We start from the raw sequence: 10,099 nt of genomic DNA, 5'->3' as shown, positions 1-10,099 counted from the left end.
CTCCCTGGATTACCTCCAAGTCGTGATATCGACTTTCGAATCGACCTTATTCCTTGAGCTAACCCTGTTGCCAAAGCCCCTTACCGACTCGCTCCCTCCGAAATGCACGAGCTATCGAACCAACTCCAGGAACTACTTGAAAAAGGCTTTATTCGCCCGAGCACCTCTCCTTGGGGCGCGCCAGTCCTTTTCGTCAAAAAGAAGGATGGGTCGTTCCGGATGTGCATCGACTATCGGGAATTGAATAAGCTAACCATCAAGAACCGATACCCCTTGACCCGAATCGACGATTTGTTTGACCAGCTACAAGGTGCCCAGTGCTTCTCAAAGATCAATCTACGCTCAGGTTATCATCAGTTGCGGATTCAAGAGGAAGACATACCTAAAACCGCTTTTCGAACCCGTTATGGCCATTACGAATTCGTTGTTATGCCTTTTGGTTTGACGAACGCACCCGCGGTTTTCATGGATCTGATGAATCGCGTGTGTAAGCCCTTCCTAGACCGGTTCGTCATCGTGTTCATCGATGATGTCTTGATCTATTCCAAGTCGAAGGCCGAACACGCGCAACATCTACGTTTGGTTCTCGAGTTACTTCAGGGGAATCAACTCTACGCCAAGTTCTCCAAGTGCGAATTTTGGCTGGAGGAGGTTCAATTTCTGGGTCACATCGTAAATAGTCAGGTCATACATGTTGATCCCGCGAAGATTGAAGCAGTTAAAAGTTGGATTACACCTAAGAACCCGTCCGAAGTTTGCTCTTTTCTCGGACTAGCGGGTTACTACCGACGATTTATCGAAGGATTCTCCAAAATCGCTGTGCCGCTTACCGCCCTTACTCATAAAGACAAGCCCTTTGTGTGGGGAAACGCGCAGGAGACTGCCTTTCAGACCCTCAAACATATGCTGTGCAATGCACCGATTCTTACACTGCCCGACGGGAGCAATGACTTCGTTGTCTATTGTGATGCTTCAAACCTTGGTCTTGGCTGTGTCCTCATGCAACGAGACAAGGTTATAGCCTACGCATCTCGACAGCTCAAAATCCATGAGAAGAACTATACAACCCATGACCTCGAGCTAGGCGCAGTTGTCTTTGCATTAAAGATTTGGCGACACTACCTGTATGGTACCAAGTGTACGATCTTCACCGATCACAAGAGCTTATAACATATCTTTAATCAGAGAGAACTCAACATGCGTCAACGCCGATGGGTAGAACTTCTCAACGACTACGAGTGTGAGATTCGTTATCACCCAGGCAAGGCGAATGTAGTTGCCGGCGCGCTCAGCAGAAAGAATTATGTGCTCGGTGTCTGGAACATCCAAGCACAGCATAACCTCGAAGCTCTTATCCGTGAAGCACAACATGCTTGCTTTAATGAGCGTACATTAAAGAGAGAGAGAATTTATCACAATGGAGCTCATCTTATAAGCAAAGCCAATGGGATATTCTACTATCTAGACCGAATCTGGATCCCGAAACAGACCGATTTGCGAAAGATTATCATGAATGAAGCCCACAAATCCCGATACTCCATTCATCCCGGTGCTGACAAGATGTACCAGGACCTTCGCTACAAGTACTGGTAGCCGCGGATGAAACGGGATATCGCTCTCTATGTTGGTAGCTGTCTAACCTGTGCAAGGGTTAAGGCTGAACATCAAAGTCCATCCGGCTTACTCGAACAACCGCCGATACCCGTATGGAAGTGGGAGAGCATAGCTATGGACTTCATAACTAAGCTTCCGACCACTCCATCTGGTCACGACAGTATTTGGGTTATAGTCGACCGTCTAACCAAATCAGCCCACTTTCTGCCAATACGAGAAGACTATAAGGTGGCCAAACTAGCCCAAATCTACACCGACGAGATCATTCGGAATCATGGTACACCTCGAGACATCATCTCTGACCGTGACGCTCGGTTTACTTCGAGATTGTGGGAAACATTTCAAGTGGCCCTTGGTACGACGCTGAACTTGAGTACCGCATTCCATCCTCAAACCGACGGACAGACTGAAAGAACGATCCGTACTCTTGAAGACATGCTCCGTGCGTGTGTTATTGATTTTGGCGGTAGTTGGAGCAAACACCTGCCATTGGTCGAATTCTCGTACAACAATAGCTACCACTCCAGCATTCAAATGGCACCATTCGAAGCCTTATATGGTAGGAGATGTCGCTCGCCTATTGTATGGCACGAGATCGGTCATTCCCAGTTAACTGGTCCCGAGATTTTACAAGAAATGACTGACAAAATCCACCAGATAAGAGACAACTTGGTGAAAGCTCGGGAAAGACAGAAAAGTTACGCCGATAACAGACGCAAGCCCCTTGAATTTGAAGTGGGTGACTACGTACTCCTAAAGGTATCACCTTGGAAGGGTATAGTCCGATTCGGCAAGAAAGGGAAACTTGCGCCTCGATATGTTGGACCTTTTAGGATTCTGGAAAGGATCGGAAAAGTCGCCTACAGACTCGATTTACCGGAGGAACTCAGTAACGTCCACCCAACTTTCCATGTGTCAAACCTTCGGAAGTGCATAGCTGATCCCGATACAGTCATACCACTTGACGATCTTCAGGTCAACGAAACGTTACACTTCGCGGAAAAGCCTGTCGAAATCATGGATCGCCAGACCAAGCAACTCAGACGCTCTCGCATCCCAATCGTGAAGGTCCGATGGGAAGGCAAGCGAGGCGCGGAGTTCACTTGGGAACTCGAAAGCGACATGAAGGCCAAGTACCCGCAGTTGTTCAGATAGATCTGAAGCATCAACTTGGTAAAATCGCGGCGATGTACGACTCTCAGCCTAATTTCGGGACGAAATTCCCTAAACAAGGGGAGGCTGTAACACCCCGTATTTTACAGATGTCAAAGTCAAAGTCAAATATTGACTGTTATTGGAATTAAAGTTATTCTAATTTGTATTTTATTTTTATTTTTGTATTATGTGAAGTAAGTGTTGTATAATCAAACTAATCGATCGATAATCTAACTACGAACCGACGATCGATTTGAATAATAGGAAGTAACAATGCAATAAAGTTAATCAATCAATAATCAAGCTAATCGAATCAATCATCGAATCGAATACGGGAATTTTGGTACTTTTATACGTGTGCGTGTGCCTTACGTGTTACTTGTGCATGTTTATTTTACGTCGTTATGTGTGGTGAATAAATCAAATCGAATCGAAGCTCGAAGGATAATCAAACTCAATCGAAATCAAACCCGAATTGTGGTGTAAGGATGCTTATATGTTAGATATAATCCCGACCATTAAAAGTAATTTGATTAGAAACTCTATCATATTCCAATCATCGTCTCTCAGAATCAAAATACCAAAATTCGTCGCGAAACTCTCAAAAAAAGGAACTTTCTGATCGAATAGGACCACTGATCGAACAGGCTAGCCGATCGAACATGCTGTTCGATCGAGCAGCCCATTCGGCCAGGAATCCTGGCCGATCGGTTGGGCCTTTCCTCTTTTGGAAGCCTATAAATAGGGCTGTCATTGTCATCTTTACCACTTTTGGAAAGCTCTGACCGACCAGCCCTTGTTCTTCACTATTTCTCCGATTTCTCTCCGATCCGGTAAGTTTTCACTCTAAATCTTGTACGATCTTAGTCATTTAATGATTCTACACCTTTCTATCTTTCAAAACTTGGATTTTAACGGTGAAATCACCAAGATCTAGGTGTTCTTGGGTGATGTCATCATGGTGTTCTTCAAGAACATCAAGTTGTGACATCATTCCACTATGATTAGCTTAGATCTAGCCGATTTCCACATAAATAACCTAAAATCTACCAAGGATCTTAACATTTCACGGTGGAAAAGGACTGAAAGACGGATTCTCAGCTATCTTTCAACTCTTTTACACTCAACCGGTGAAAACGAAGCTTGAACCAACTTACAAATCATCCTAAATAAACACATGGTTCAAGATTCGGATTCTACCTATGAGGTTCATCGATTTCGGGTTAAACGTTAAACGGAGGTTCCGAACCGTTCACTGACCGGACTTGGGTGATTCCAGCCCGAACCAGAGAACCAAGTAAGAACTGATGTTTTGTGGTTCGACTCGTTAGCAAACTACCTCAAAATCACACCAAGTAACAAAAACAAACAGGTGTTAGAAGATAGGCTAACCAGGTCAGGAATGCTGGCCGAACGGTTAGGCTGTCCCATCGGACAGCCCAACCGAACGGACTACCCAGCCGATCGACCGGGCCAGCCGATCGGCTAACACATGAACCCACAACTTCATGAAATGTAGTATTGACGAAGTGATGTTCGATCGACTACACCGTTCGATTGTAACATTACTCATCGAATCATGAGATACTATACTTCAACACCTAGCCTTTTCGAAACATTGGAATGTCACCCGATCGAGCATGCCACCCGATCGAGTGGCACATTGCCAAATTGATTACACTGAGGTGACTAACCGATCGGTTGGGCTAACTGATCGAACGGTCCGTTCAATCGACCGACCTGAAAGGTAAGAACACTTTGATGTTTTTAAATGCTGCAACTAAAACTTCAAAAGATCAAACCATCATACACAAACACATCCTTTCCTAAAGGAAGAAACAATCCACTCGAAAGGACCAGCCGATCGAGCCTGCCGGCCGATCGAATGGGAATGTTCAAACGGACTTTCAAACCGGACGAACAGCCCGTCCGATCGAACCAGCTGTCCGATCTACCGGCCCAATCGATCCATTATCACTGTTTGCACTTCAGCGTTACTCATCGTTATGCTATCGAACTATTCAGGCTAACCTACTCTCAACGCTCCCTTCAATCCATACCAAATCACTGTGAGTATATTCGATCCCTTTTTGCTTTTAGCACTTTTGGGTGTTACATACGTTAACTATCAAAATCACATTCAACACAAACTATTTGAACGCTAACCTATTCGCATGTGCTACTTGACTAAATGATTGCTGTTTATTATGTTTACACGTGGAGTGCTATCTACCTGCTTTAGCAACATAGTACTATAGTTTGGACTCAGCACCCGTTCACACGGGGGTTGCTAAGGACAATTACTTGCATGGATTACGGTGGTAATCATGTATTGCGAACTGTCTCGGACAGTCAACCCACAGTCGTTGGTACCGATGGTCCCATGTTGATAATTAACATGCATCGTTTTCCTCTGTGTACGTGCCTGGTTATGCGTAAACTATTCGAACTCTATATGTTATATCAAACTTGTGTACTCACCTTTACATTATATGTATTGACTTTATTTTAACGTATGTGGCAGGTGTTTAAGGTGTTAACTTGCTAGGAAAGCGAGGCATAAATAAGTTTCTAGAAGCCCCCAACAAATAGTTGTCGGCCCTGAACAAGCTCCTGGGTCATAGTTATCTGTAGATCTTGTTCACTGGCACTATAGCCAGGGGAGTCAACAGAATAGGGGTCTAGAAGCAGATAAACAACTTTTTTTTTTTGTAATAATATTTGAATCTGAGTTGTCGGAACAGTGACATTTGTTTGGATGATTTTCTGTAATAACTTTTTATTTAATTTAGGATACGGTATGGGACGTATCATTTAAACTGAATTTGTATGATAGTTGTTGTGGAAACTTCTGAACAATCTGTTTCGCTCAGTGCCGCGCCCCGATGATTCCGCCATCGGTTGGGGTGTGACATCTTTCAACTCGATGATCAGGAAGGTACAGATTCTTTCTTTAAACAAGAGTTAAAAATCGACTTCATTGAAAGAGGGTATGCAGACACAATGATGAGGAGGGACACCTTACAAAAAGGTTTCTTCCCTCCTGCAACACGGTTTTTATTCCATACCCTCCTTATGTGTGTTTTAAATAAAACCACTTCGTTTAACGAAATACCAATGAAGATTCAAAACTTGGGATATGCTATTACAAGAAGAAAATTTTAACTATTCCAAGGTAATCTTCAATGATTTGGTTAAAAATGTTGAAACAAAATCATTCTTACTGTTTCCAAGATTTTTAAGTTATTATTTTGAGAAAAAATTCAGTAAGGATGATATTTCTGTAATAAACCAAGGTGAATCTTTACAAATGCACAGCTTAACTACTGAAACTTTTTCAAGAATGTCAACACCTTGCAAAACACAAGCAGAGGTGCCTGAGCAAACTTTAGCAGCAAACACTGCTCCTTAGGCATCTGCTGCTGAGCCCACTTCTCAAGGTGATCAAGGTAGCAAAACAAATGCCTTGAAACCCACACCTAAAATCACCAAAAAACCATAGAAAAAGAAAAATCAACAACCCCCAAAACCTACCAAAAAGGCAACTCTGGAGGATGAGATACCAGAGCAACTGCCTGTGACAACACAAAAGTCACAACAAACCACTGCTGCTTCTTCCTCACAGCAGTTGGTAAAAATGTCTCAAACCATACCTGAAATTCCTCCTGTCTCTTCATAAAAAGAACAAGTTGTACAAATAGGGTCACCACATCATGATGCTCTGGAAGCACTCGTTTCCATCATCCACAACCCAATGCCCGGGGCAATTTCTCTTTCTAAACATACCTTCACATCCCCAATTCCACCAAATACCAAACTACTGTTGGATGCAATTGATTTGAACCTGGCATAAACCAGTCCTTCTCAATCACCTGTTCATGAGAATATACCTCAACAACAGACTGGGCCTGATGTATCAATCTTTGCTAACCCACCAACACAACCTGAGGAGGTTACACCCCTTGAGTTACAAGTAACTCTTGGTGGTAATCCAAGTGAAGCAGCCACTACAAGTGTTGAACCTACAGGTTTACACTTGGACAGTGGTTACATCAATAAGACTTCCTTGGAGGCAATTCCTTCCATAACACCTCTGTTATCTGCTAGTGAGTTTGTATTAACCACTGGTTCCATCAAAAGATTATCAAGTGTTGAAGGAAGAAGACCCCAGTACCAAGAAAAAAAGGGCATCAATTGTTGATGTTTGGAGTACACGCCCTACCTCAACCTCTGATAAAACCACTGCTAGTGGGAAATCAGATGATCCCGTTAAATTGGGTGATGGTTTAAAGTACCAGGAATTGACGGAAAGAGTTGACAAACTGGATACATCTGTTGTAGAAATCAAAGAAATGCTGCAACAGTTGTTAACAGTTCAAATGGTACCATCCACTGCTGTTCCACCTCAAGCACCTGCTCCACCATCAGCAGATGTTACAAATGAGCTCTGGAATCTTTTTCAACCATTTCTCCACCAACAACAACAGATGGCTGAGCAGCAGCATGAAAAACATGTTCAAGAGCTCAGAGAAGCAATGGAGTCTAGTTACAAAACCACACAAGCAGACATCAAGGCTCTAAAAACAAATCTGTTGGCAACCACTGGCACTGCTCCTCCAACATTTCTTTTTATTGATGAAATCCCCTCAGATAATGCCAAAAAGGGGGAGAAAATTAAGGAGTGGATAAAGAAAGGGATTGATAATGGGGTGTATCTTGATCCAGAAAAGGATGCAATGCTTAGATACATTCCCTTGCCAGACGGTAGCAAGAAGGTTGATGTTACCCAGAATGCACTAGATGATGGTGTCATAAGTGTAAAAAGGGATAGAGCGGCAAAGGATTTGTCAAGGTGGAATGAGGAGAAGAGAGCTTTCATGAAGCTGAATGCGCAGGGTTGTTCTGGTGAAATGGATGTTTAAAATCCTGTTCCAAAAAGAAATCTTACTAGAAAAGTAAGGAAACCTAAATCCACACCATCCAGTCTTCCTAAGCATACTTCAAAACCACCATTCAAAAGCCACCAACATCAAACCTCCACCCAAACAGTTGCTGAAACCTCTGTTGTATCAACATCTACTGGTACCTCAGTTGTTCCAGCAACTGCTCTCACTTCAACACACACCACTACCACTGCCTTATCACTACCAAAAACATCATTTCCTGCCATAAAGCAGAAGACAGCAGATGTTGAAACATCTGTTGAAATGACAACAGTGGTTGAAACACCAGTTGTTTCAACAACTGTTAGTCAGTCACAAACCACTGCCACTCAAATCACCTCCACTGTTACACCCAAAACATCATTTGCCTCTCATAAAATAAAAAGGAGAAGGATTATCATACCAGATGATGATTCTCCATCACCACCACCAACATCTACAAAATCCCAAGCACTTGTCACAATTTCAAAACCCATTCCTCTCTCTTCAACTCAAATTCAAAAGCCATTACTTCCTGCAGGTGTTGTGTTTCCTTTAGAACTCATAGCAGTTAGAGATGAAATCAAATCTTTTTACTATGAGGATAACCCTGCCAAAAGATGCTTGCCTTTAGTTAAAGGATATCCTAGGCCAAACAACATTGAAGAATATTTAGAAATTAAAGCCAAGCAAGTAGAGGATATCACTAACAAAAATAGACAAGGGAAATCTGATAGGGAATTTCAGCAAAACTATCAGTTTCTTCTCACAAGGTCAGATCAATGGAGCAATTTGCCAAAAATGTTAGTCAACAAATTTCAGAAAGGGCAGATGAGACCCTGAGAAAAGACTACATTGAAAATATCATGACCTACAAGAAATACAAGGGGGAGAAACACATGTACAAAAACTGGACCATTCCTGAGCTTGAAAAAGAAGTAGCCAGGATTCATGAAATGATCAAAAATAAAGTCCAGCAGACTCCTCCTAAAAAATTCAAACAGTTTGAAGCTAAAAAGGCATTAGAGTTGAAGAGAATGAAAGAGGAGCCTATCACAGCTGATTATGGGTCAAAGAATTCTGTGTCAAAGTGGGGAGAAGCTAGGGTCAGGGCCACCTACAAAAGGTTGGAAGAACTTAGGAAGAAAGATCCAACAGCTCCACAAAAGCCTGACTACTCCAAAGCAGAGGTCTCAAAAAGAGCACCAAAGCTGCAAGCAAAAAGAACCACTGCTCCCACTGGTGCTGCAATCTACAAAAGAATGAGTCAAAACCAGTTGGGTACTGAAACAATTCAAGATCTAATTATTGGAAATGACCTTGTAAAAAAGGGCATTAGATTAATGTTGAAAGAAGATCCTGAATTTGAACAATCTGCAAGTACTGCTAAGGCAGTCATGAATAGGCCAGCATCACCAAATACCTCTTCAAATAAAAAGCTCCCAAGAAACCCACCAGGCTTAAAGGTACTAAAGTGGAAAACTGATAAACAGACCCACGTACTGACAGTGTTCAAGTCTAGTGGCGAAGTGAAGAAACTAACAAGGGAACAAGCTCTTGGCCCGAGTCTTGAAGATTTGCAGGATCTCCTTGATCTTCCACTTAGCAGGGATGATGATGATAAAGATGCCTTAACCTTTGAATTACAACTCAAAGGGAAAATAAGGGAACTGCTTATGAGGCAATAAAGATCTACAATAATGGAGAGTTTTGGCATTATCTGTTCCAGGGGGAGATTGTTGGGATTGAACCCTGCCAAAGGAACAGATAATGAAAGCCAAAACTGGATCAGAGCAGTGGATCCAGAATAAGCAGATGTTTGCATGCAAGTCTCTCCCCTTGAAAGTGGTTTCAACATCTGCTGACCTCCTATCTGCTAATCATGCAAACTGCTGACCTACAACTGCTGATCAAGTCAAAGTCTGTTGAAGAACTAAAGCTCTGTTGTTCAATCTACTGCCTTGTTTCAAGCACTGCTGATCATGACAAGTACTGCTGGATTCACAGCAGTGGAAGGATGCAGCAGCTGTTTATGTTTACTTTATGTAATGAACTGTAACATCAGTAGTTAGTATAGCAGTGTTTGTATAGGTCAGTTGTTAAGAGTTTGTTAGGAGGTTAGATGTAACTTTCATGGTGACGTCAGTTTAGATGCTCAGTGGTTTGTTAGTGCCTATAAACAGAACAGTGCTCTGTACTGTTCTGTTTAGCTCTTTCACCATCTTCTTCCTGCACGAACAAATACTGAGCTCGGGCTGAGGGGGATTTTGCGAATCATACGTGCATTGTAATCAAAGTTTGAAATCAATTTAATTCTGTGTTGAAAATGTATGATTGAAAGCATTTCTTTTGTTTGATTGTGAAAAGTTTGCTTCCATTTAATTTCCGCTGCACTACTCTTTCATTGT

The sequence above is a fragment of the Helianthus annuus genome, chromosome 13 (genome assembly GCF_002127325.2).
Source record: "Helianthus annuus cultivar XRQ/B chromosome 13, HanXRQr2.0-SUNRISE, whole genome shotgun sequence".
In the NCBI taxonomy this organism is placed as follows: Eukaryota; Viridiplantae; Streptophyta; class Magnoliopsida; order Asterales; family Asteraceae; genus Helianthus; species Helianthus annuus.
This window is presented reverse-complemented; position numbering follows the sequence as displayed.